This window comes from Leptonychotes weddellii, chromosome 3 (genome assembly GCF_054177405.1).
Source record: "Leptonychotes weddellii isolate Sample4059 chromosome 3, ASM5417740v2, whole genome shotgun sequence".
Classification (NCBI taxonomy): Eukaryota; Metazoa; Chordata; class Mammalia; order Carnivora; family Phocidae; genus Leptonychotes; species Leptonychotes weddellii.
This window is the reverse complement of record NC_138371.1, coordinates 30126190-30153503: the sequence shown is the minus strand read 5'-3', so window position 1 is coordinate 30153503 and position 27314 is coordinate 30126190. Positions and strand designations below refer to the sequence as shown.

The 27314-nt window shown below is 38.1% G+C and overlaps 1 protein-coding gene and 2 long non-coding RNA genes across 3 annotated transcripts in view; 2 read left to right on the top strand and 1 right to left on the bottom strand.

The window, feature by feature from the left end:
* The window catches only part of LOC145720742 (uncharacterized), a 440998-nt gene that overhangs the window by 79300 nt on the left and 334384 nt on the right, over positions 1 to 27314 (bottom strand). The window lies entirely within an intron of this gene.
* The window catches only part of BMPR2 (bone morphogenetic protein receptor type 2), a 197208-nt gene that overhangs the window by 27989 nt on the left and 141905 nt on the right, over positions 1 to 27314 (top strand). The window lies entirely within an intron of this gene.
* On the top strand, positions 7139 to 10430 carry LOC145720749 (uncharacterized). Its single transcript, XR_014143940.1, has 2 exons — positions 7139 to 8480; positions 8688 to 10430. It is a non-coding gene; the product is annotated as an uncharacterized LOC145720749 (long non-coding RNA).

Below are 27314 nucleotides of genomic sequence, written 5' to 3'. Positions count from 1 at the left end.
TAAACAACCATAAAACTGGGGGAAACTATATGAGGCAATAGTTTATAGGCCCTGGAAGACACCTGTGATTTTTAAAAGTAGAGACTCTCATGAGGTGATGCCCATGACCGGCCCAGCCTCCTCTACCTTCAGTGATTTCTCAATTATCACACTGTAAAAAGCTTGGAATATTTTATAAAGGACTGAAATGCTTGTCAAGTTGAGAAGATTTCCTATAAATTACTATTTTTAACTGTCAGCCAGAGGTGTTGAATTTTTGCTATACCTGTATCAGATCAAGACATCTGCATAATATGCATAAAGATTTTGAAGAGAAATTGGTGCACCAAACTCATTTTTTTCATAAACATTTTCACTATGGTATATATTCTTTTCGACTGTTTATTCTTCTTCTGGTCATCTTGAATCAGTGTATCTTTCTATTCCCTTCCCCCTGACCAAGAGAATCATAACCAGGTCTCCCCATCCTTTTTTTTTAGAATTATATTTATTTATTCATGAGAGACAGAGGGAGAGAGAGGCAGAGGCAGAGGGAGAAGCAGGCTCCCGCCTAAGCAGGGAGCCTGATGCAGGACCCTGGGATCATGACCTGAGCCGAAGGCAGATGCTTAACCATCTGAGCCACCCAGGTGCCCAGGTCTCCCCATCCATAAAAACATAGAAGTAAGGAAACAAAATAGACAAACACCAGACACATACACATATTGACTGTGTTGCTCCTTTTTTTAAGGCCATTTTCACTGCTAGATTTCTTAACCCTTTGCAGTTACTCCTATAATTTTATTAAGACAGCATTTCTAGAAGTTATAAAATGTAATAGCCTTTGCCCAGCCTCATTTGAAACTTTCTTTTTGAACCCATTTGTGTTACAATAATAGTATTTATGTTGAAAGGTGGATTTAATTTAAATCCTCCACAAAAGTATATTCTTATACATAACCTTGGTATATAATATTTATAACTAAGATGCAAGACAGTTGAAGTGATAAAAAGTAAATCTTTATCAGGGTCAATCTTTATATTTTAAATTTATTGTTACCAGGGTAATACGAAAGAAAATAACCATCACTTAAAACAAATACTTAAATTTAAAAGAATATTTTTGATGAATATATCATGTTTAAGCCTATGTATGTTTGAATTTCAAGTTTTTTTGTAATAGATATAGATTTTAAATTTAATAACCAACTTTAGACCACCTTAGCTAGATTAGTGTAAGAAGTTTGAAATATTGAGCCATGCCATTGATTTAATTTTCACTTTCTCCTTTGATTTTTTTAGGCTTTTTTAGTTATTTTAATTAAACCTGTCCAAGAGAGGAAAAGCTCTTTTTCTCTACATACATTATAAGTTAGTGTTACATATTAGATGTGAAAAATAACATGTTAGCTGTCATTTTTTTGAGTATTTAATATATGTGAGATGTTGTACCAGCTTTGTTATTATTTTTTAAAATATTTATTTATTAGAGAGAGAGAGTGTGCAGGGAGGGGAAGAGGCAGAGGGAGAGAGAAACTTTAGCAGACTCCTTGCTGAGCTTGGAGCCCTACGTGGGGCTGGATCCCATGACCCTGAGATCATGACCTGAGTAGAAATCAAGAGTCGGATGCTTAACTGATTGCACCACCCAGGGCGCCCAATTTTGTTATTTTTAAAAAATCGTTTCAATCTCTATGAAGTACAGAATCTTATTTAAGAAACCCCAACCTTAGAAAAATTAGGTAACTCTCCGTGGAATTTAGCTAGTGATAATGCTAGGGTTTGAATTCAGGTAGTCTGATGTCTGAGCTCACCCTCTCATTGACAGTATGTAACTTTTCTTCTTTGTTTGTTCTTAATAAAGGGTCTCTGGGTCTAAGTTGAAAGGAACTAATACTTGGCTTTGATGGCTCAGTAGTACTGTCTTATGCTCAAGACCTGCCAATAATAATTTTCTCTCTCTTGCAAGATATCTTTGAAGAATAGAAAATAAATGAGTTGGGTCTGTTTTTTAGAGAATAGGAAGGTCATATAAAAAATCTTTTAAAATACATTTCTGATGCCCAGGACAATTTAAAAATGAAAAGATAGTGTCCAAACTGCCAAGAATGTAGCATTCATAAACTATATGAAATAACTCAGTGAAATACATCTCTGCTGTAATTTTCATGAAAGGATATAATTAAATTTTTTAATGAAAAATTTGCTTCACAAATGAGACTCAGAATTGGATTATAGTGGTTTTAATTTATTTTTATTTAAAAAGATTTTTTTAAAGAGTTATTTATTCCAATGAGAGAGAGCACGTGCATGAGAGTGAATGGGGAGAGGGGCAGAGGGAGACGGAGAGAGAAATTTTAGCAGAATCCTCGCTGAGCTTGGAGCCTGACATGGGGCTCAGTGTCACAACCCTGAGACCACAACCAAAGCCAAAACCAAGAGTCAGATGCCCAACTGACTGAGCCACCTAGGTGCCTCTTAATTAATTTAAGTTTTTAAAAATAAGCTCTACACGCAACATGGGACTTGAACTCACAACCCTGAGATAAGAATCACATGTTTGGGGCACCTGGGTGGCTCAGGTGGTTAAGCATCTGCCTTCAGCTCATGTCATGATCTCAGGGTCCTGGGATCGAGTCCCACATGGGGCTCCTTGCTCAGCGGGGAGCTTGCTTCTCCCTCTGCCTGTCGCTCCCCCTGCTTGTACTCTCCCTCTCTCTCTGGCAAATAAATAAATAAAATCTTAAATAAAAAAAAAAAAAAGAGTCACATGTTCTACTGACTGAGCCAGTCAGGTGCCGCATTAAATTTCTTTTTTGGTTCTTTTTAAAAAGATAGAGTAAAGATTGTGTTTCATTTTCAAATATTAAAATTGCTTAAGTGTGGATTTATAAGAAATACTTAAAGATGTTTTCTCTAAAGTGACTCTACTTCCATATGTTTGCAAAATCATATAGTTAAAAATTTTATCATTTAAAAATTACTGAGGATGATTTGTAGGAAATGCTTAAGTTACATCATTTTTTCTCATAATGTTTTTCTCTCTGTTGTTAGAGTTTCCCAGTTGTCCCTTGGTTAAAAAAGAAATGGGTGGTTTAGAATGCCTAGGTTTTTCCACAATATCTTTGAAGGTCTATAGTGATACTGCTAATCATAGAAAAAGTGGAATAATTGAATAAAAAAGCATTTATTTCAGCTCAAAATTTTTACTTTTTTTGTTAATACAGGATATTTTAGCTCTTGAGGAGGTAGTAAAACTCATATTTGGGGATTTTGTCTTAATTATTGGCCTCCATAATAGAAATTAAAAATCATTATTATATTTGATATACTTATTTTAGAATTAGTTGATATTAAATATTATGAGGAAATGTTTAATTGAGAGAAAATCTCATAGTTGTAATACAAAAGATACTAAAATTTGGGGATTTCTTGTTTCTTTGGAATATCAAGATAATTTGTGTATCAGATTCATTTATTTCCATTGTAGTGAGTCTGAAACTTAAAAAGTATTTTAGTGCAAGTATTATTTTCTTATTTGCTGCAAAGTGAATCTTGTTAGCGGTTCTGGATATAATATATAAATAGAAAGAAAGAAAAATAACAATTAGTTTATGCTCCTTTTTTCAAAGAATGGATGATATACTCCATAACTTCATTGTGTAAAACTGAAGCCAATTGAAATTGCACTCTATACCCATTAAACAAGTACTTCATTTAAGTGGAATTATGTAGTTCTTGTCTTTTTGTGCCTGACTTATTTCATTTAGTATAATGTCCTCAAGGTTCATCCATGTTGTAGCATGTCAGAATTTCCTTCCTTTTTTTGTTACTTTTAAAAGATTTACTTACTTATTTATTTTTAGAGAGAGAGTACATGCACAAGGGAGTGCATGGCGGGGAGAGGGAGAAAGAGAATCTCAAGCAGACTCCCTGCTGAGCACGGAGCCCAATATGGGGCTCCATCTCACAACTGTGAGATCATGAGCTTAGCCAAAATGAAGAGTCATTGCCCAACCAACTGAGCCACCCAGGCACCCCAGAATTTTCTTCCCTTTAAAGGTGTTTAGTTTTTTGACCTTGAAAATAATATGTAAAACAGAGTTCTTAGTCTGTCATCTACCCTCCACATATTCCAGAAAAGTAGTAGTTTATCTGTGTCTTTCTTCAGGAGGTTATAGAAGCTCCATTTAGGAACTTTTGGTCTGATGACATTAAGTGCTTGTCCAAAATGCTTCCAGACAATTTGATTAGTTTGACTTTTGACTTGACTTTAAGTTTGAAGATATATCATACACCATGCTCCTGCTGTATGCTCGGTACCTATACAGGGAGATCTGCAGTGTTCAGTACAAGATGCAGGCTCTTTCCAAATTCTAAACAAAAAGGTTTTCAGTTATAATCATTTGCTATATCCTTGCTATTTTAAACTCTTTGCAACTTTGTAAACTCTTTTGCTGTTTGTGTAACTAAACTTCTATGTTCAGTAAAAGCTGTTGCATTTCCAATTGCCACCAAGCCAGTCTCTTTTATTTTGCTCATAATTCCCATAATAACGTAACTACTGCAGAGTTTGAAATGTTGTTTGGAAGTATCCATAAGTATCCTGCACCCTTAAGAGTCATACCCTTCTACATGTTCTTGCTCTTCTTTAGCCTACGCTGAACTAGTTCTTTGGATACCCTGCTGACATGGAGCTTTCTGAATTAATGAGCTTCACTGTACTGGTGAAGGGGACTACACTTCTAGGTCTATTTATTAGTGATGATGTTGGCAATAATATTTAAAATTTTTTTATTTTGAAATTATTTCAGACTTTTAAAACGTTACAAGAATAAAACAAAGAATTCCTGTATGTACGTGGAAGAAATCCTAGCTTTGTCAAATGTTAATATTTTGCTACATTTGCCTTATCATTTTCTTTATATGTTAATATTGTCGTTTTTAGAAACATTGGAGAGTAAATTGCAGACATGATGCCCATTTACGCCTAAATATGTCAAGGTATTGCCTAAGAAACAAGACATTTTCTATGTAACCACAATCCAATTCTCAAGATTAGGAAATTAACATTGATATAATACCATTTTCTAATTTGGAAGCCTTGAAATATCATTAATTATTTTAATAATGTTTTTTATAGCCAAAGGAAAAAAATTCTGATCTGGTCCAATTCAGGATCATACATTACATTTAGTTGTTTTGTTTTGTTTTGTTTTTATTTTTATTTTTATTTTTAAAGATTTTATTTATTTATTTGAGAGAGAGAGAATGAGAGAGAACATATGAGAGGGGATAGGGTCAGAGGGCAAAGCAGACTCCCTGCTGAGCAGGGAGCCCGATGCGGGACTCGATCCAGGGACTCCAGGATCATGACCTGAGCCGAAGGCAGTCGCTTAACCAACTGAGCCACCCAGGCGCCCTTGTTTTGTTTTTAAAGATTTTATTTATTTGAGAGAGAGCACTAGCAGGAGGAAGGGTCAGAGAGAGAGGGAGAAGCAGACTCCCTGCTGAGCAGGGAGCCCGATTCAGGGCTCGATCCCAGGACCCCGAGATCATGACCTGAGCTGAAGGCAGATGCTTAACTGAGCCACCCGGGCACCCCAGTTGTTAGGTTTATTTATACTTTTTAAATCTGTGACAATTCCTCAGTCTTTATCTCTTATGACCTTGACATTTTTGAAGAGTACAGATCAGTTATTTTGTAGAATGTCCCTCATTGTGAATTTATCTGATGTTTCTTCATGATTAAAGTCAAGTAATGGGTTTTTAGCTGAAATATTAGAGAAGTAATATTGGGTTCTTGTCAGTGCATCATATCAGGGGCACATGACATCAGTTTGCCTCATTACTGTTGGTGTTAACTTTTATCAGTTGGTTAATACGGTATCTCCCAGATAAAGTTACTATTTTTCCCTTTGTAATTAAAACGTAGCTTGTGAAGAGATATTTGAGACTATGTGAATATTCTGTTTCTCATCAGACTAAACTCAGCATTCATTGATGGTTCTTGCCAAATGGTGATTTTTTTCGAAACGTAATATTTCTGTTAAATTTATTGTCATTCTACCATAAGGAAGAACTTTCCTTTCTCCCCATTTATTTTATTTATTTATAAATAATAAATAAGTATAAATATAAACCCACCAGTGTGAACTGGTGGGTTTTTATTTTATTCAATAGATTTAGATATGCATTTCTTTCTCTTTTTTTTTAAGATTTTATTTTTGGGAGGTACCTGGCTGGCTCATTTGGTGGAGCATGCAGCTCTTGATCTCAAGGTTGTGGGTTTGAGCATATGCCAACGTGGGGCTTGAACCCACAACCCCGAGATCAAGAGCTGCATGTTCTACTGACCGAGCTAGCCAGGCACCCCTAGTTATGCATTTCTTTTTTTTTTTTTTTTAAAGATTTTATTCATTTATTTGACAGAGAGAGACACAAGCAGGGGGAGGGGAGAGGGAGACCTAGTTATGCATTTCTGAAGTGGGAGAGGAGATCTGCATTTTAGGTTCTTATTAAATGTATGTGATGTGCACTTAACTCTGTTAAGCTCCCAGTTTTTAAAGCATTATAGGGACACCTGGGTGTCTCAGTGATTTGAGCATGGGACTCTTGCTTTTGGCTCAGGTCCTGATCTCAGGGTCATGGGATCTAGTCCCATGTGGGGCTCTGCACTCAGTGGGGAGTCTGCTTAGGATTCTCTCCCTCTCTGTCTCTGCCTGTGTGCTCTCTCTCTTTCAAACATAAAATAGATAAAAATCTCTAAAGTGTTATAATGATTAAGTGCAACTGAAGATGTGAAAATACTAGCTAAACTGTAATAACTAATAAGTTATTTTAGGTTTATAATCTCATGAAATTTTGAAATTTAAAATTGAATATCAAAAGTGTTTTGTTAGCTTGCAGCTTACTCATTTGGTAGCAAATTGATTTGAACTGATATAAAATTATTTACAGTTTTTATCTAAGTGTGAACATTCATACTTCTTGCTGAAGAAATAGTAATAGATTTAATTATTGGGAACTTCCCCATACTCTGCTGGGAGTGTTGTGTAATACATGGCATATGCACATGATACTTTGCTAAAATATGGAAAATTCAGAATTTTTTTTTTTTTTAAAGATTTTATTTATTTGAGAGAGAGAGAGAATGAGAGAGAGCACATGAGGGGGGGAGGGTCAGAGGGAGAAGCAGACTCTGCCAAGCAGGGAGCCCGATGCGGGACTCGATCCAGGGACTCCAGGATCATGACCTGAGCTGAAGGCAGTCGCTTAACCAACTGAGCCACCCAGGCGCCCTGGAAAAATTCAGAATTTAAATCACATTTTGGTATAAGGGTTTCATATAAAGGCTTAAGGACCTATAGTACGATATACAGGTCCTATTTTTTTGTAAGTATATTTTTGAAATTACCAACTATTACTAGTTGGTAAAATTGACACTAACAGTTATAATACAATTCACCGTGACTATCACAAAATTGAGAATAGTTCTATCAGCATTTGCTTAAAGAATAAAGGAGGAGAAGAAATACTAGCACTTTCTTTGCTATCAGGTACTTTCTTGTGCTAATGTAAATGAAATTAGGGAGATCAAATTCCCGTGTGATTTTTTTTTTTTTTTTTTTCCTTTTCATTCTGTTACTGCTGAACCCACATCTCTTCCTAATGTATAACTTTCTACTCTGCTCACTTAGGCAGGTTGAAAGGATACTTTAATGCAGCTATGGAATATAGAATACCTTGCGTTTCCTCAACTGCCCAGTGGCTTTAGGTAATGTTATATACATAGTATTCTTTGTTGTTGTTATTGTTGTTTTAAAGATTTTATTTATTTGTCAGAGAGAGAGATACAGAGCACAAGCAGGGGGAGTGGCAGGCAGAGGGAGAAGCAGACTCCCTGCTGAGCAGGGAGTCCGATGCTGGAATCGATCCCAGGACCCTGGGACTATGACCTGAGCTAAAGGTAGCCACTTAACCAACTGAGCCACCCAGGCATCCCTAAGTAGTATTCTTTGTAGAACTGATTCAAATTGAATGATACAGAGACAGATTTTAACTATGCCTTGACTAAAAAGTAAGTTCTTTTTTTTTTTTAAAAGATTTTATTTATTTATTTGAGAGAAAGAGAGCATGAGTGGGGGGAGGGGTAGAGGGAGAGGGAGAAGCAGACTTCCCGCTGAGCAGGGAACCTGATGTGGGACTCTATCCCAGGACCCCAGGATCATGACCTGAGCCAAAGGCAGACACTTAACCAACTGAGCCACCCAGGTGTCCCAAAAGTAAGTTCTTTTTAGAGGACAACAAAGTGTTCTTAACATTTTAGTAGGATATAATAATAATAGGACTCACTTCTGTCTTTTCATGTTTAATGAACATAATGGTTATACTGTATCTAATGAGAATTTTAAAATTTGCTTTTATTCCTACATGGTGATTTTCATAACAAATGATACTTATTCTCAGATCACAAAATAAGTTAGCTAAATAGTGCTTAGGTTTAAGATTTTTTTTTTTTAAAGATTTTATTTATTTATTTGACAGAGAGACAGCGAGAGAGGGAACACAAGCAGAGAAGTGGGAGAGGGAGAAGCAGGCTTCCCGCTGAGCAGGGAGCCCGATGCGGGGCTCGATCCCAGGACCCTGGGATCACGACCTGAGCCGAAGGCAGACGCTTAACGACTGAGCCACCCAGGCGCCCCTAGGTTTAAGATTTTTAACTTTATATAAAAAAAAGATTGGGCACCTGGGTGGCTCAGTCGTTAAGCGTCTGCCTTCGGCTCAGATCATGATCCCAGGGTTCGGGGATTGAGTCCTGCATTGGGCTTCCTGCTCCACAGGAAGCCTGCTTCTCCCTCTCCCATTCCCCCTGCTTGTGTTCCCTCTCTTGCTGTGTATCTCTGTCAAATAAATAAATAAACTCTTAAAAAAAAAAGATTTATTAAAAAAAGATTAACTTTATCATTAGAGATTCTTTTAATTTTTACTTTAGGTACTAATTGAGAAACTTTTTTTGTTACTTCGCATTATTTATTTATTACTAGGTATAGTTGACATACAAATTGGGTGGAACTTTTGATTAGTTTTTTGTGTTCTTTTATTCATGTAAATCAATTTAAAATTTTTCTCATTCAATTCTACTTTTATGATCTAGATCTAGTTCTAATCCTGAATTTTGAACTCTCCTAAATTATGCTTGATTTAGATAAAATAGTTTTAAACTAGTAACCTAAAAAAATACAGCTTGTTTAAAATAATACACGAACATAACCAAAAAAATTCAGATTGTATGTAAGAGTATACAATGAAATGAACATTTATAACATTCTTATTATCTAAGCCAGGCAGAGGTTGGCAGCTTTCTTTCACTTAGATGTCACTCAGCCTACTGAGTATACAAATGTCTTTTGTTTGCTTGCCACCCAACTCAGCAGTAGTGAGTGAGGGGGAACTGGTGATGATTGCCAACAGTACCTCACATCTCATGTCACCCTTTATGTAATCATAAAGTTAGATGACATGTGGTGGCAATACCTGAAAGGAACATGGTTCTAAAAGTCAATGAAAGTTTTGTTTTTATCGGTTGTAGGTGTTTTTTTTACTACAGTGGGTGCAAATTTTTCTGGTAGCTGATACAAACAATTACAGTGTATTAAGAACTTTGCTGAAGCATTCCAGGAGAAACCTATTCTGAAATGAGAATAGATAAAAGTGATTTTGTTTTGTTAATGGATTTTGGAGCAATCTTTTAGTAAGGCCACGTTTATTTCAAGTTTTGCTTGCCAACTAAAATGGCTTCATTTTATGTAAGTTGCTAATCCTTAATATATATTATATATATACATAGTGTTTTCTTTGGTGTAAGTCAGATGATAAATCTTCATTATGTAATATTTTAAGTTGATATAAATGAGTAGTATTTGAGTCTTATTTTTAAAGCAAAAAGGTGAGCCAAAATGTTAGTCTTTAACACATACAGTGTATAAAAACTTGTTGAAGTGCCAGATCAAGGGATGTAGTAGCAACCATGGAATCTCAACATTGTTAATTAATCCAGTTTCTAATTTTTGGTCCTGAATGATTTCAAGATTATCTGCATTTTCCTTTTAGGGTTGTTCTGTAATTATGATGTAGTAAAATGTTGGAAATCACAATGGTTGCTTAAAATGACCATGCAGCAAAAAGGATTCAAGAATGCTTTTTGCAAAGAGCTCTATTGTTAGCACAATTTTGCCTGTGATTCCTGTCTTTTAAGGAAGCTGTATTGCCTAAAAGTTGCCAGGACTTCATTAAGCTAATGTTGGATCATAGCCAGACATTCAGTTGGTCAAGACCCCAGCCTTCTCTGAGACCCAAGAGGTGCAGGAAAAGGAGTAAGATCGGAGTGGGAGGTGGAATACACTTTTTTACCTAGTAATGTATGTATTTATTGTGTCAGAAGGGTTTAACAGACTTTTGAAATTAATTTGCTTTAAAGCCTTCTAAATCTTTTACTACAGTAGCATTCCCGGTATTGGCCCTTCCATTTTTTCAGTTAACCAGAAACAATATTGATAGTAAGACTTGGATTTTTTCTTGTATAGTTTTGAACAAAGCAATACTTTTTTTTTTTTAAGATTTTATTTATTTATTAGAGAGAGAGAGTGAGTGAGAGAGAGAGAGCACAAGCCAGGGGGAGAGGCAGAGGGAGAAGCAGACTCCCGCTGAGCAGGGAGCCCAACATGGGGCTTGATCCCAGGGCCCTGGGATCATGACCTGAGCCGAAGGCAGATGCTTAACTAACTGAGCCACCCAGGCACCCCAGGAATACTTACTTTTAAAATTTATATTAGAAATGTCATTAGAATGACACCTCCATGAAGTTAATGTTCAACTCATTTTAAGAAAGCAGGATTATAACAATATGATCTTATTTGTTCAGATTCTTTAGATTTTATTTTTTAAAAAAGATTTTAATCATTTATTAGAGAGAGAAGGGGTTGGGGTGGGGGGCAGAGGGAGAAGGAGAAGTAGACTCCTCACTGAGTGCAGAGCCTGTCATGAGACTTGATCCCAGGACCCTGAGATCATGACCTGAGCCAAAGTCAGGCACTTAACTGACTGAGCAACCCAGCCACCCCTTGAATCTTTAGATTTTATAGTTTTGCTTTTATTTTTATTTATTTATTTATTTATTTAAAGGTTTTATTTATTTGACAGAGAGAAAGCGAGAGAGAGCACAAGCAGGGGGAGCGGCAGGCAGAGGGAGAAGCAGGCTCCCCGTTGAGCATGGAGCCCAATGCAGGACTCGATCCCAGGACTCTGGGATCATGACCTGAGCCAAAGACAGACTCTTTCTTTCCTTTTTTAAAATATTTATTTGAGAGGGAGAGAGAGCAAGCGAGAGCACAAGAACGGGGGAGGGAGAAGCAGACTCCCCACTGAGCAGGGAGTCTGATGCAGGGCTCGATCCCAGGATGCTAGGATCATGACCTGAGCTGAAGGCAGACGCTTAGCTGACTAAGCCACTCAGGCGCCCCTAAAGCAGATTCTTAACTTACTGAGCCACTCAGGCGTCCCTATAGTTTTGTTTTTGTTTTTTGTTTTTTTTTAAAGATTTTATTTATTTATTTGAGAGAGAGAGAATGAGAGAGAGCACATGAGAGGGGGGAGGGTCAGAGGGAGAAGCAGACTCCCTGCCAAGCAGGGAGCCCGATGCGGGACTCGATCCAGGGACTCCAGGATCATGACCTGAGCCGAAGGCAGTCGCTTAACCAACTGAGCCACCCAGGCGCCCTATAGTTTTGTTTTTATTTTTTATTTTTAAAGATTTTATTTATTTATTTGAGAGAGAGCGAGCAGCAAGAGAAGGAACACAAATAGGGGGAGTGGGAGAGGGAGAAGCAGGCTTCCGGCAGAGCAGGGAGCCCGATGTGGGGCTCAATCCCAGGACCCTGGGATCATGACCTGAGCCGAAGGCAGATGCTTAATGACTGAGCCACCAGGTGCCCCTAGTTTTGTTTTTAAAAAATATTTTTTTTTTAAGATTTTATTTATTTATTTTGAGAGAGAGAGAGAGGAGAGCATGGCGGGGGAAGGGGCAGAAGGAGAGGAGAGGGAGTAGCAGACTCCCTCTAGGGACCCAGGTGCCCTAGAGAAGTCTTTAAATATCAACCTCCTGCTAAGGAATATAAGTTTTCCAAAATTCTATTTTTCACTTTGAAAGCTCAAATTTTATTACTAGCAATAAGTTCTATCAGCTGATTTTCTTGAAATGACAAGATCACTCATTTTCAAGAAAGTGTCTGCCAAAATCTCAATAACCATAGTTCGCTTGTCAGTTGTTCTTTAAAATTAAAATAGTGCTCCATGAAAAGGCAGCTGGTTCTGCTATCAATTCAACTACACAAGTACTTTTGCTAAAGACAATCATCATACTTTGGTATGCAGCAGAAATACCTGTACTTCTCATTTGTCACACAAAACACTTAAGACAATTACTCAAAAGAACAGAGTTAATAAAATTAATAACTTTACTACTTCAGCTAAGGACAGTCTTAAATGAAACGGTCTTTTTTTTTTATAGATTTATTTATTTATTTATTTGAGAGAGAGTGCGCATGCACACGTGAGAAGGAAAAGGGTCAGAGGGCGAGGGAGAGAAGCAGACTCCCAGCTGAGCAAAGAGCCTGACTCAGGGCTCAATCTCACAAGCCTAAGATCATGACCTGAGCCTAAATCAAGAGTCCAATACTGGGCTACCCAGGCGCCCTGAAACTTTTTTTTTAACAGCAAGTTCTTAGTGAAGATCACAGTGAAAACCAGTACAGTTTGGTGCCACCATCTTGACTTGTGCTTAGATCTTAGCCAGCAGTTTTATCAACTACTGCTTTTGCACCATCAGTGCAAGTATCAACTCAGTGAGAAACACAAGAAACATCTTAGAACTATTATGAAAATATGTTTGACCCCACAATCCTCTGATAGGGTGAGAGGGACTCCCCAAGTGTTCAAGAACCACATTTTGAGAGCCACCAAATCGATGTATAAATCAGTACTGGGGCGCCTTGGTGGCTCAGCTGGTTAAACAGCTGCCTTTGGCTTGTGTCATAATCCCAGGGTCCTGGGATCGAGCCCCATATTGGGCTCCCTGCTCAGCAGGGAGTCTGCTTCTCCCTCTCCCTCTGCCCTCCCTCCCCCTTATGTGCTTTCCCTCTCTCTGTCTCACTCAAATAAATAAAATCTTTAAAAATAAATAAATAAATCAGTACTAAATACAGGTATCACATTAATAAGATGTCTTTCTTTCTTGTTCAAGTGCTCATCTACATATTTTCTCTCTCTTTTTTTTCTGGCCCACTGAAGAAACATCAGTGAAGTAAATGTATTATATATATGAAAACACCAGACAGAATGCCATCTTTTTTGCAGTGTCTACTTTACTTAAATTATTCTTACCTACTTTTAAAGATGTTAAAAATCAGAAAGTTCAAGTATTTTCTAACACATGCATTTAAGTGAAATAGTCTTACATGCACAAATATTTTTTAAGAAAATTAAAATTCTAGATCCTTTGAACTATGAAAAGGAATATATTTATCTAGTTTGCCACTATATCACCAATATTTGGTGTTCATTAATTATTCATCTCTTGAATAAACAATGATCATTTCTACTGGATAGTCACCATAAATCCATATATCTGGTGAAAGACAATTTGATCTCTGAAGTGGTTTTAAATAAATCATTTTATTGGGTTTTAAACTGTATTTCTAATCACAATAATTTTAAGACTTACAAAGTGGGCATAATAAAAATTCAAGTACTATAGAAGTGTAAAAAATAGAAAGGCCCTTAATATCTCACTCTTAAACAAGCATACATCCACATATATAGAGAGTAAGTGAAATGAACAGCAGGCTCAAAACTCTTTTTAGGGGCACCTGGCTGGCTCAGTTGGTGAAGCAGGTAACTCTTGACCTTGGGGTTGTGAGTTCAAGCCTCACATTCGGTAGAGATTACTTAAAAACAAAATCTTAAAAACAACAACAACAACAAAACTACTGGGGTGCCTGGGTGGCTCAGTCGATTAAGTGTCTGCCTTCAGCTCAGGTCATGATCCCAGCGTCCTAGGATCAACTCCCACGTCGGGCTCCCTCCTCTGCAGGGAATCTGCTTCTCCCTCTGCCCCTCCAACCACTTGTTCTCTCAATTTCTCTCTCTCAAATAAATAAATAAAATCTTAAAAAAAAAAAAAAAAGACTTCTCTAGGGGTGCCTGGGTGGCTCAGTCATTAAGCGTCTGCCTTTGGCTCAGGTCATGATCCTAGGTTCCTGGGATTGAGCCCTGCATTGGGCTCCCTGCTCCGCGGGAAGTCTGCTTCTTCCTCTCCCACTCCCCTGGCTTGCGTTCCCTCTCCCTGTGTCTCTCTCTGTCAAATAAATAAAATCTTTAAAAAAAAAAATAAAGGACAAGATAGATCAGTGGATTTTATAGCAGTATAAAAAGTTCACCAATATGTTTTCTGATTCTACTTTGTTAAGAAATTGTTACTTGTTGAGTTTTGGTGTAGTATCAAAAGACAGTATCCAGAGGCACCTGGCTGGCTCAGTCAGAGGACTCTTGACCTCTGGGTGGTGGGATCAGTCCCCACTTTGGGTATAGAGATTACTTAAAAAAAAAAATAAATTAAAAAAATAGAAAGTATCCACAGTTCTCTGAAAAGCTATTAAAATATTCCTCCCTTTTCCAACTACCTATCTGTATGAAGCTGGATTTTCTTCCATTCAACAAAAATAACATATCAAAACAGATTGAATGCAGAAACAGATAGGAGAATCTAGTTGTCTTCTGTTAAGCCAAATATTAAAGGTTTTGAGAATGAAAAACAGTGCCAGTCTTCTTTATAAATTTTTAAAACTTTGGAAATGGAGTTATTTTTCATAAAATAAACAAATACAGATATTTTAAATATTAAAAGTAATGAATTAATTTAAATTGCGAATGTTGTAATATTGATACAGATATGACCCATAATACAGTAGTTCTTTGGGGTACTCAAAGAGGTTCTGAGACCCCAAAATTTGAGAACCAAACTAAAGCTTTTTGTGCTGAGGTTAGATAAAGGGGATTGCCTTATTTATTTTTTTTTTAAAGATTTTATTTATTTATTTGAGAGAGAGAGAATGAGAGAGAGCACATGAGAGGTGGGAGGGTCAGAGGGAGAAGCAGACTCCCTGCCGAGCAGGGAGCCCGATGCGGGACTCGATTCAGGGACTCCAGGATCATGACCTGAGCCGAAGGCAGTCGCTTAACCAACTGAGCCACCTAGGTGCCCAGGGGATTGCCTTATTAAAGGTTTTGAGGGGTTCCTGGGTGGCTCAGTCCTTAAGCATCTGCCTTCCGCTCAGGTCATGATCCAAGGGTCCTAGGATCGAGCCCTGTATCGGGCTCCCTGCTCGCCAGGAAGCCTGCTTCTCCCTCTCCCCCTGCTTGTGTTCCCTTTCGCTGTCTCTCTCTGTCAAATAAATAAATAAAAATCTTAAAAAAATAAAAAAGGTTTTGAACTACTTAAATGTAAAATTCTGCTTGAAAAGAACTTTGAATAGTTATGTATTGTTCTAGTGCCCATGTGATTATAATTTGACATGATTAGATTGAATGGCCCAGGAGAGTATTTTACTCAGTCTTGGTTTCTTTCCATCTCCTTTTAGCATACTCAGTTTAAGATAAAACACCTCCTGGATGTCTGAAAACTCTTAAAAATTCATAATTTTTTTTTTAAAGATTTTATTTATTTATTTGACAGAGAGAGACACAGCGAGAGAGGGAACACAAGCAAGGGGAGTGGGAGAGGGAGAAGCAGGCTTCCCGCGGAGCAGGGAGCTGGATGTGGGGCTCGATCCCAGGACCCTGAGATCGTGACCTGAGCCGAAGGCAGACGCTTAACGACTGAGCCACCCAGGTGCCCCAAAAATTCATAATATTTTTAATTTTAAGCCAAGACATGGGGGGAAAGTTATATATTTTTTTAACTTTTAAAAAAGATTTTATTTATTTATTTATTTGAGAGAGAGAGAGAGCGCATGAGTAGGGTGGAGGGGGAGAGGCAGGCTCCCCGCCAAGCAGGAAGCCTGATGTGGGCCTCGATCCCAGGACACAGGGATCATGACCTGGGCTGAAGGCAGATGCTTAATGACTGAGCCGCCCAGGTGCCCTGAAAATAATTTTTTTATAGTTTGCCAAGTTGCATGGATAAAGTCCTTGATTATGGAAATGAACAAAACTGCCTTTGCTCTCAAGAGGTTTACAGTTTTGCAGAAAAGCCTGCGGTGTAACCAATTATAATGTAGATGAATGAATGATGAGAACTGGGATCCAGGTCTTCTTAAAGGTAATGATCTTATCAGTTAAAAACTGTGGGAGGCCTGTGGGGCACCTGGATGGCTCAGTCGGTTAAGCGTCTGCCTTCAGCTCAGGTCATGATTCTGGAGTCATGGGATCGAGCTCCGTGTGAGGCTCCTTGTGGTGGGGAGTCTGCTTCTCCCTCTCTTGCTGCTCCTCCCCTCACTCATGCTCTCACTCTCTCTCTCTTTCTCAAATAAATAAATAAAATCTTTAAAAAAATGATGGGAGCCCTAGAACTTTATAATCCAGTGATCTTTTGCTTATGTCAGTGATGCTTACCTTTTTATTAAAAGTCATGTATTTCTGTAAGAATCTGATGAAATCTATGTACCCTTTTCTCAACACATCATGACTCACATATGTGTAGTCACATACATAGTCATATAAGCAGACATTCACTCAAAGTGGTAAACAATGTAAGAGTTCATGATTGGTCTTTTGGAGCATATCCACAGATTTCTCTTTTTTTAAAAATTTTATTTATTTGAGAGAGAAAGAGGGAGAGAGAGCACAAGCAGGGGGAGGGGCAGAGGGAGAAGCAGGCTCCACCCTGAGCAGGGAGCCTGACTTGGGGCTCCATCCCAGGACCCTGAGATCATGACCTGAGCCGAAGGCAGATGTTTAACTGACTGAACCACCCAGATGCCCCATATTCACAGATTTTTATTTAAAACTCTGTTATGGGTTAAATTCTGACACCCACAGATTTATATGTTGAAGTCCTAACCCCTTTACCTGAGAATGTTACCTTATTTGGAAATAGGTCCGTGCAAATGTAATTAGTAAGATGAAATCAGAGTAAGATGAACTCCTAATCCAACAGGACTGGTGTCCTTATAAAAAGGGGAAATTTGCACATAGACATGCACACAGGGAGAGCATCATGTAAAGATGAAGGTAGAAATCTGTAAGCCAAGGAATGCTAAAGATTGCCAGGAAATCACCAGAAGCTGAGAGAGAGACATGGAACAGATTTTCCTCTTCATAGTGTTTAGAAGGAACCAACCCTGCTGACACCTTGATCTCAGATTTTTAGCCTCCAGAATGGAGAGACAATAAATTTCTGTTGCTTAAGCTACCCAATTTGTGGAACTTTTGTTTCCTAGCATTCCTAGCAAACTAATGCAGACCTCCTCCTGGCCTGGGTTGTAGTTTTCACCATGCCTTTTGAACATTAGCCTGTGGTAGTTTTCATATGATACCTTATACTGTATTTCCTTGATACTTTTTCAATATCAGAAAATTCAGAACATTTTGCTTATGAAAGATTCAAAGTAGAATACTAAAATAGTGATTTAATTTGGTTTAACAAACCTGTAAGCTGTTTTCAATTAATTCACTGTGATGTATTGAGCAAGTAGGGACGTTAGAGCCAAAAGGTCTGGATTTGCATTCCTACTATGTGAACTTGGTAAGTCGTGTAACTTTTCTAGACATCAATTTTATTCTTTTAAAATAAGTAGTTGAGTCCAGGGACACTCTTGGTTTCTCAGAGGCCCTCCATCTTCACCCCAGGTAGTCTTTCCCTGCTTGTGATGGGGGAGGAGAACTTTGTTGGGAATAAACTTCACTCTGTGGAAAATAAAATAAGTAGTTGAATTCGAAGACCCTTTCTAACTGTAAAAGATGCTGACTCCTGTCTGACTTGATAAATTATTTGAGTAGTATTTTAAATTGGGAATTGACCTGATATGCCTTAATGTTTCTGTTTTTACATGGCTAGGCATATATTTCATAGACTTGCTTTTGGGAATATATTTCATAGAACTTGACTTTTGGTTAAAATTTTTACTGTAAAATAGTACTAATTAAGTAGAAAAAGACTGTTATGATTTGAGCTGTGTCAAAGGCTGTCTCCTTCCCTGCCTATCTTTTATCATGTCAGACTATGTCTGGATACTTACTGAACTCCCTTTAAAAGCATTAGTTTCCAGATTTTTCTTATTATGCCATAAGTTGGACATTAATGAAGTTTTGCTTTCCTGAAGCCTGAAGAGAAAACCAGACACAGTAGTTAGTACTGTTTAGCTGTTCTGTCATTTCCTCTGCTATCATGTTTTTATTCATTCATTAGAAGTCCAGACATGGAAAGGTTGAGTGTTGGCAGGATACTACATAATTATGGGACTTAGGGCATAATGAAAATGTGGGCCCTTTTGTTCAAAAAGCAGGAAAAAAGTGCTGTTAAAGATACTAAAATATAGGCAGCTCTTCCAGGTCCTGTCCCCATGCTTTAATAAAACCACCTTTTTGCACCAAAAGAAAAAAGATGCTAAAATACAGCTTTCCCTTTCTTTTGCAGTCTTTTTTTTTTTTACTTGTCATAGGGTATTTTTATTTATCATTTAATGTCATTCTAGTTAAAGAATAATTAAAAATTTAAACCATTGGCTTGACTTTTACCTTTCATTTTTATATTGTGCAGTGCCCATCTAAAATGCAAAATTATAGGTGCCTTCCTGGCTCAGTCAGAAGAGCATGCAACTCTTGATCTTGGGATTGTGGGTTCAAGCCCTATGTTGGGTATAGAGATTACTTAAATAAATAAAAACTTTTTTTTTTTAAAGATTTTATTTATTTATTTGAGAGAGAGAATGAGACAGAGAGAGAGAGCACGAGATGGGGGAGGGTCAGAGGGAGAAGCAGGCTCCCCGCCGAGCAGGGAGCCCGATGCGGGACTCGATCCCGGGACTCCAGGATCATGACCTGAGCCGAAGGCAGTTGCCCAGCCAACTGAGCCACCCAGGCACCCCTAAATAAAAACTTTTTAAAAAATAAAATAAAATGTTGGGCGCCTGGGTGGCTCAGTCGTTAAGCGTCTGCCTTCGGCTCAGGTCATGATCCCAGGGTCCTGGGATCGAGTTCCACATTGGGCTCCCTGCTCGGCAGGAAGCCTGCTTCTCCCTCTCCCACTCCCCCTGCTTGTGTTCCTGCTCTCGCTATCTCTCTCTCTGTCAAATAAATAAATAAAAATCTTTAAAAAATAAAAATAAAAAATAAATAAAAATAAATAAAATGCAAATATAAGAATATTAACTCATTTGTGCAATCACTGAAATTACACAGTCATATTTTGTAGCTCTATTTGTATGTGTAGTTTGTTTTAGAAGAGTAGAAATGCTGTACAAAGCTAACTCAGCTGTTTTTATTTTTCTTCTTAATACATGCATATTCTTCCAACATTCTACCTTTGGCTTACTGATGAATAAGGAAGGACTGAGAGGAAAAAGAATTATGGGTTGCCCTATCTTTACCTTTCCTGTGTCATCAAATTCAGTATAAGTGGTTGTCTAAGATGGGCAAGTAATAGGAGTAAGAAAGGATTATGATAGGGTTTTTTGGTTGTTCATATTTCATATTGCCGTCTGGGTTCCAAGTAAGTTGTGACCTCTTGGGGCTGTAAGCACCCTCCTCCCCAGATGAGAATAACATAATTTTCTTTGTACTCTTTGGCTGGGGAAGAAACTATTATTTTTCTCAGGATCCTTGCTAGTCCTTTTGTAGATCATGTCAGAAGGATCTCAGTTTGTGACCAATGAGTTAAGGAAATTGATGATAATGCTCTTAACCATTTGTACAGAATTAAGTTATTTAATAGGAATTTAAGAACCAGGCCAGAACAGGAGTCTAACTGTTACATTTTCTGGGACATGAACGTCGTTTCATGAGTGTGGAATACTTTTAGCAAATCAAAATTGCTCTCTAGGTTCACCTAACTAATCTATGGTTGGACCCTGGTTTTAAGGGGAAACCATACCAAGTTGAGCATCAATGAATAAATAAACCTTTGTGCCAGAGATTGGCAAAGTTATTGCGTTGTAGTGTCATTCCACCTTGGAGTTAGGCACATGTGAGAAGTTGTGACTTGGTTAATTTACGTGTATCACCCTATCACTACTGTGCCCTGGCAGATATGGCAAGAATAGTCTAATAAACTTGAAACTGTGGTGATGCTGTAACCCATATTAGTAGTGACTGAGGTCTGGATTAGTATACCTGAGCAGTCTGTTCAGGCATCATTCTCCATGCTTATATATTTGTTCTGTCCATTTGGGGCATCTTGTTGGTATAAATATTGGTGTATCTAGTGCAGGTACTTCTCCTTAATAATGTATGCACATTATATTCTGCATAAATATTATGCCCTGGAGTTGTGCAACTAGTGCTTTTTTTTTTTTTTTTTAAAGTAGGCTGAATGCCCAGTGTGGGGCTCGAACACAACCCCAAGATCCAGTTGCATGCTGCTATACCTACTGAGCTGGCCAGGCGCCTGTAGTGTTTTGCTTTTTTTAAGAGGTTCTTTTAACTTGGAATTTAATGAAGAAAACATAGAAGGTTGATTGAGAAAAATTAAATCTACTTCTTGTATAAAAATAAGGTACAACTCTTGCATATAATCACATATGGGATGATGAGTTAAATGCGAAGATATAATGGCTTGGACTTGATGTTCAAAAGTTTATGGATTATCTTATATAAAATGTCAGTGAAGTGCTTTTAAAAACTTTGCAGTTTGGGGGCACCTGGGTAGCTCAGTTGGATAAGCATCTGCCTTCAGCTCAGGTCATAATCCAGTGTTCTAGGATCCCTTGTCCGGCTCCCCATTCAGTGGGGATCTGCTTCTCCCCCTGCCTCTCCCCCTCCTCCTGCTTGTGTACATAAAAACTGCAGTTGTTTTTTTTTTTTTTTAAGATTTTGTTTATTTATTTGAGAGAGAGCATGAAAGTGAGCAGGGGGAAGAACGTGGGGGGGGAGGGAGGGGGAGGGGGGAAGAATCCCAAGCAGACTCCGTTCTCAGCAGGGAGCCCCACACGGGCTGGACCTCACCACCCTGAGATGGTGACCTGAGCTGAAACCAAGAGGCAGACACTTAACTGACTGAGCCACCCAGGCGCCCCTAAAATTTTTGCAAATGACATGGCAGAATAATTTCATATGCTCATTTCCCCATAGAAACCATATATCTATGGTTGCTACTTAGTGCTATTAAATATCCACCTATATCCACCAGTAGGTTAAATCGCTTCTTGTAAAAAAATTGGTCTTGACAAATTTTTGCTGTAAGCTTTTCATTATCATCAGATGTTGATTGTACTGGCACCATAGTATATAAAATCTAGGGAGGAAACAAATGAATGTGAACATAACAGAGTTAATGGGTCTTCCTCAAAGCTCTCATTTAGAGATTAATGTATGTAAAGCATTTAGCACTATGCCCAGCACAGAGGATGCTTCCAACAAGTGTTTTTAAAATAAATATAAATTTAGATTCTAGTAAACATTAGTATTAATTATAGTAAGGATTTTCAGTCACTGTAATCAGTCTTCTATCTTTGAGATTTGAAAGAAGCAGGAAATAGGGCGTAGGACCTACAAGGAAACAGGAAGTCTACCCATATTTTTATTTCACATTCCACTTGAACTATCTTAGAAACACAGGGTAAAGCATCAAACAATAGTTGTATAAGTTTTTTTTTCCTTTTTATCTGTGTCTTTATCTACTTTGTATTATATTTTCATTTTAGTATACTGGGGATGGAGCGTCCTATGTCTGGAATGTCTTGAATGGATTCATTAATATGGAACATTGTGAATGTTTCTTTGTCAAGGAGATAATGAATTTTCTTCCCATTCCCATTCATTAGTCAAAGAAACTGAATAAAATACTCTTCTTAAGTGTTCATTAAAACAGGTATGTGATTCCAAAAATAAATAAATCATTCAGATCAAACAGAATGTGGAAAGAACTCAATAAGGTATATAAATAATAACAAATGAACCTAATCGTATTATAAATGAATAATATACTGAAGGGGTGAAGAAGAAAAGAATTAGCCTAAGTTACTTTGAAAAACCATTAAAGACAAAAAGTATTATACACAATATTGTACTCTAATTAGTACATTTCTTTCTCATAGAGGCATGGGTTAGTATTTCTGAATTGTTCTTAGCAATTCTACTTTAAATGTATCCTTGTATTGAACAAATAAGTAAAAATATCGTGGGTAATGACAGCTAGGCTCTTAACTCTCCATGGAGAGGGCCTGGAAGTAATGATGCTAGAGTAATCTGTTGCCCCGATCTTGGTTTCTAAATAACACTCTGCAATAAAAGGAACTCTGAAATGATTGATTCCAGGACTGGAGCAGGGAAGTCAAGAGGAACTTGGAACATTTAATGGTACCAGGAGGTGCTCAAAAAATGATGATGGGTATGTTGGAAAGATACAGCCTGCTTGAAGCCATTTCCGATGTCAGAATCTGGGGCAAAATAAATAATAATAGTATTGGATCTTGGGGCGCCTGGGTGGCTCAGTCGTTAAGCATCTGCCTTCGGCTCAGGTCATGATCCCAGGGTCCTGGGGTCCAGCTCCGCATTGGACTCTTTGCTCCGTGGGAAGCCTGCTTCTCCCTCTCCCACTCCCCCTGCTTGTGTTCCCTCCCTCGCTATGTCCTCTGTCTGTCAAATAAATAAAATAAAATCTTTAAAAAAAAAATAATAGTATTGGATCAGAATCCATCGAATAAAATAAATATCTGTGAGTCCATACTAACATAAACAAGGGAGAAGGGACAGCTTTTTAAATTCATTTGTTTTTTTCAGTTAATGAACTTTATATTTTAGAGCAGTTTGTTTCACAGCAACATTGAGGGATAGCTCCTTTTTTACAGTAGAATTCCAATTAATGAATGGAGAATGAATGAAAAAATAAAAAACCATCACTAGGCAAATACCAGACAGGTTCTTGTTGCAGGCAAGAACCAATCATTGGATGTTAAAATTAGTGGGTGATAGTATGGTGAGAAACAGAATATTTACATAGTCTCAAAGTATCTTCCCCACAAGATATTTTTTAATTACAAAGAGAAACCTTAATTACAGTGGAGAAACCTGGAGACACCACCCTCACAGACACATTAAAGTCTCATATTCTTCCTGATAAGATACACTGAGAAGGACACAGCATCACCTCTATGATATTCTTGCCAGAAAAGCTTAATCTCAACTTAATCATGAGAAAACAGTGACAAACCCAAAGTGAGGAACATTTTATAAAATAAACTTATTATTTCTTTAAAAAAGTCTCAAGGTCATGGGAAAAAAAATCATCTATTGGAGGAGACTAAGGAAACACGACACTTTGTGGGATTTGGGTTGAATCCTCGACCAGAAAAAGACATTGGTGGGAAAATTAATGAAATTTGAATAAGGTCTGTAGATTAGTTAATTGTATCAGTGTTAATTTTCTGGTTTCCATAATTGTACTGTGGTTGTGTAAGATGTTAATATTAGGGGAAACTGGGTTAAGGTTATACAAAAGGTGTACTGTTTTGGCAAATTTCCTATAGGTTTAAAATATTTTCAAAATATAATGTTGGAATGACAAGTATGTGTCCCTTATAATTCTAAAAATATTTATGGTGGTAGAAGGAGTTCTTGAAGTAATAAAATGATGAAGTCACCAAAACTTAAGACTAAATTTCAGTTAATTCTTTAGCCAGATTTATTCATCCTTGACAGATTTTACTTTAAAATTGTTATGAAAGGTATCCTTTCCTTTGCCTAAGTATTTGGTCCATGTAATCATTATCTTAAATTTTTTTTTCACCATAAGAATTAGGAATTAGGGGCGCCTGGGTGGCTCAGTCTGTTTGGTGTTTACTTTTGGCTCAGGTCGTGATCTCAGGTTCCTGGGATGGAGCTCCGTATTGGGCTCCCTGTTCAGCGGAGAATCTGCTTCTCCCTCTCCCTTTGCCCCTCCCCACCCCATGCTCTCTCTCACTATCTCTCTCTCTTTCAAGTAAAAAAATAAAATCTTGAAAAAAAATTAGGAATTCAGGGGCGCCTGGGTGGCTCAGTCGGTTAGGCGGCTACCTTCGGCTTGGGTCATGATCCTGGGGTCCTGGGATCGAACCCCACGTCCGGCTCCCTGCTCAGTGGGGAGCCTGCTTCTCCCTCTCCCTCTGCCTGCCGCTCTGCCTACTTGTGCTCTCTCTCTATCTCTCTGTCAAATAAATAAATAAAAATCTTTAAAAAAAAAAAGATTCTTTAAAAAAAAAAAAGGAATTCAAATTTTTTAATCTAAAACAAGGAACTGGGGCGCCTGGGTGGCTCAGTCGTTAAGCGTCTGCCTTCGGCTTAGGTCATGATCCTGGGTTCCTGGGATTGAGCCCTGCATTGGGCTCCCTGCTCCGCGGGAAGCCTGCTTCTCCTTCTCCCACTCCCCCTGCTTGTGTTCCCTCTCTTGCTGTGTCTCTCTCTGTCAAATAAATAAATAAAATCTTTAAAAAAATAAATAAAACATGGAACTCTTGATCTCAGGTTGTAGGTTCAAGCCCCATGTTAGGTGCAGAGTACTGAAAAATAAAATCTTAAACACACAAACAAATAAATAAAACAACATCAACAACAAGGAACTCCTTGACCTGAGAAAAATCTTACACATAAGAAAGATAATTCCAGGGGCACCTGAGTGGCTCAGTCGTTAAGCGTCTGCCTTTGGCTCAGGTCATGATCCCAGGGTCCTGGGATTGAGCCCCGCATTGGGCTCTCTGCTCAGCTGGAAGCCTGCTTCTCCCTCTTCCACTCCCCCTGCTTGTGTTCCCTCTCTCACTGTCTCTCTCTCTGTCAAATACATAAATAAATCTTAAAAAAAAAAAAAAAGATAATTCCAAGGGTGCCTTTCTGGGTCAGTCTGTGGAGCATGTGAGTCTTGATCTTGGGGTTGTGGGTTTGAGCCCCACACTGGGTGTAGAGATTACTTAAAAATAAAATCTTAAAAGAAAAAAGATAATTCCAGTTTTGGATTGAGTCTTTACATTTTAGTCAAAAACTAAAACGAAACCCTCTGTCCAAAATCATTGTGGATCCAAGGGTATTTTCAACCCAGAGAGAAGGGGCACTGTGTTTGAGTAGAGAAAGCAAATCGTTGAGAAGGAAAGTGTCTTGACTGTTTGAATCCCATACATGAAAGAGATTAATGACTAGGATCTGTATGGGTAGAATGGTTTCAGGTTGTGGGGAAAAAGTGAGTCTTTAACTTACAGAGATTACAGGATAAGATGGAGGGTCAGTTAAACTCTAAGAGTTTTTTTCCGGGGGGGGGCGTTTTAATATAGGACAGGGAGAGGAGAGAGGAAGCTGTAGGGACCTTCTGTGGGATGTGTTGATCAAGATGGAAAGGGTCAGCTTAGAGAAGCTGAATATACATTTCTGTATTCTCTGACAATAATATAAGCTAGTCAAGAAATTTCTAGGGGAGTTGTCTGTGTCAGAAATTTTTGAAATGGAAGTTTTGACTTTTGAGCTTGAACAGACTTGGTTCTATGTGAATCCTCAAATCCTTTTTCAGCCCTCAAGTTTATTATTATTTTTTTAAAGATTTTATTTATTTATTTGACCGAGAGAGACACAGCGAGAGAGAGGGAACACAAGCAGGGGGAGTGGGAGAGGGAGAAGCAGGCTTCCCGCTGAGAGGAAGCCCGATGCGGGGCTTGAACCCAGGACCCTGGAATCATGACCTGAGCCGAAGGCAGACACTTAACAACTGAGCCACCCAAGCACCCCAGCCCTCAAGTTTAGTCTGAAAACATAAACAATTAAGTCAGGAAATTAGATATAATAAAACTCTACCTGGGTGACGGGGCACCTGGGTGGCTCAGTTGGTTGGGCGACTGCCTTTGGCTCAGGTCATGATCCTGGAGTCCCTATATCGAGTCCCGCATCGGGCTCCCTGCTCGGCAGGGAGTCTGCTTCGTCCTCTGACCCTATCCCCTCTCATGTGTTCTCTCTCTCTCATTCTCTCTTTGTCAAATAAATAAATAAAATCTTAAAAAAAAACAAAAACAAAAACAAAACTCTACCTGGGTGAACATGTCATACTTTTTACATGGCTTCCCTTGTACTTGAATACGTGTTTTTGCACAGTCTCTGTGTCATTTTAGGATGGCTAAAATAAAAGCTTCCTAAAAACGTGCTTTGGTATAGTATCTTTGCATAGGAGAGTATGCTTCCCAATATAGTTAAGATTTTAAAACATTCCTTCTTAGTGCTAAGTCTCATAAATCTTGGTGTCCCAAATGTTATTTATGTAACAGTTTCTAAAACTATTTGGTGCACGAATCATTATAAATACTGAATTCTCAGTTTACTTCATTTTCTGGTTTTATTTATTTTTTTTACGTAGGTTTATTTTTAGTTCTACATGAAATCTTAGATTGAGGTTCAGACCATCACAAACATAGAATAATCTTGTAGGGAAGAAAAAATCTTTTCTTTCTACCCTTCTAGGTTCTTTTTTTTTTTTTTTAAAGATTTTTTTATTTTATTTATTTATTTGAGAGAGAGAGAGCACATGAGAGGGGGGAGGGTCAGAGGGAGAAGCAGACCCCCTGCTGAGCAAGGAGCTCGATATGGGACTCGATCCCGGGACTCCAGGATCATGACCTGAGCCGAAGGCAGTCGCTTAACCAACTGAGCCACCCAGGCGCCCCCCTTCTAGGTTCTTGGCTGGGGCTCTCTGACAAAAGATAGATTAATAAGAGGAAAGCATACCAATTTATTTAATGTAAGTTTTACATGACACGGGAGCCTTCATAAGGAAATGAAGACCCAGAGAAGTAGATAAGCCTGAGCATTTTTATACTAGGTTTGTTGAAGAGTGGAAAGTCATGGGAAAATGTGATAAAACAAAAGAATACGAGCTAAAGGTAATAATAAATTGGGAGAAACAGGCCCATTTGTTTGGATCCTATTTGTGGTCGGTAACTTAGAACTACTCTTCACCTTGGAGTATGGGTCCAAAGATAGGTCATTAGAGTACAGCTCTTATTCCATAATATATGTATTACTAATTTAGTATTATATGTACTAAAATTGCCCTATGTTGGCACCTTTCTTTCTAATACCTTTGGCTCCAGCTTTAAAGAGTTGAATTTTGTTGGAGC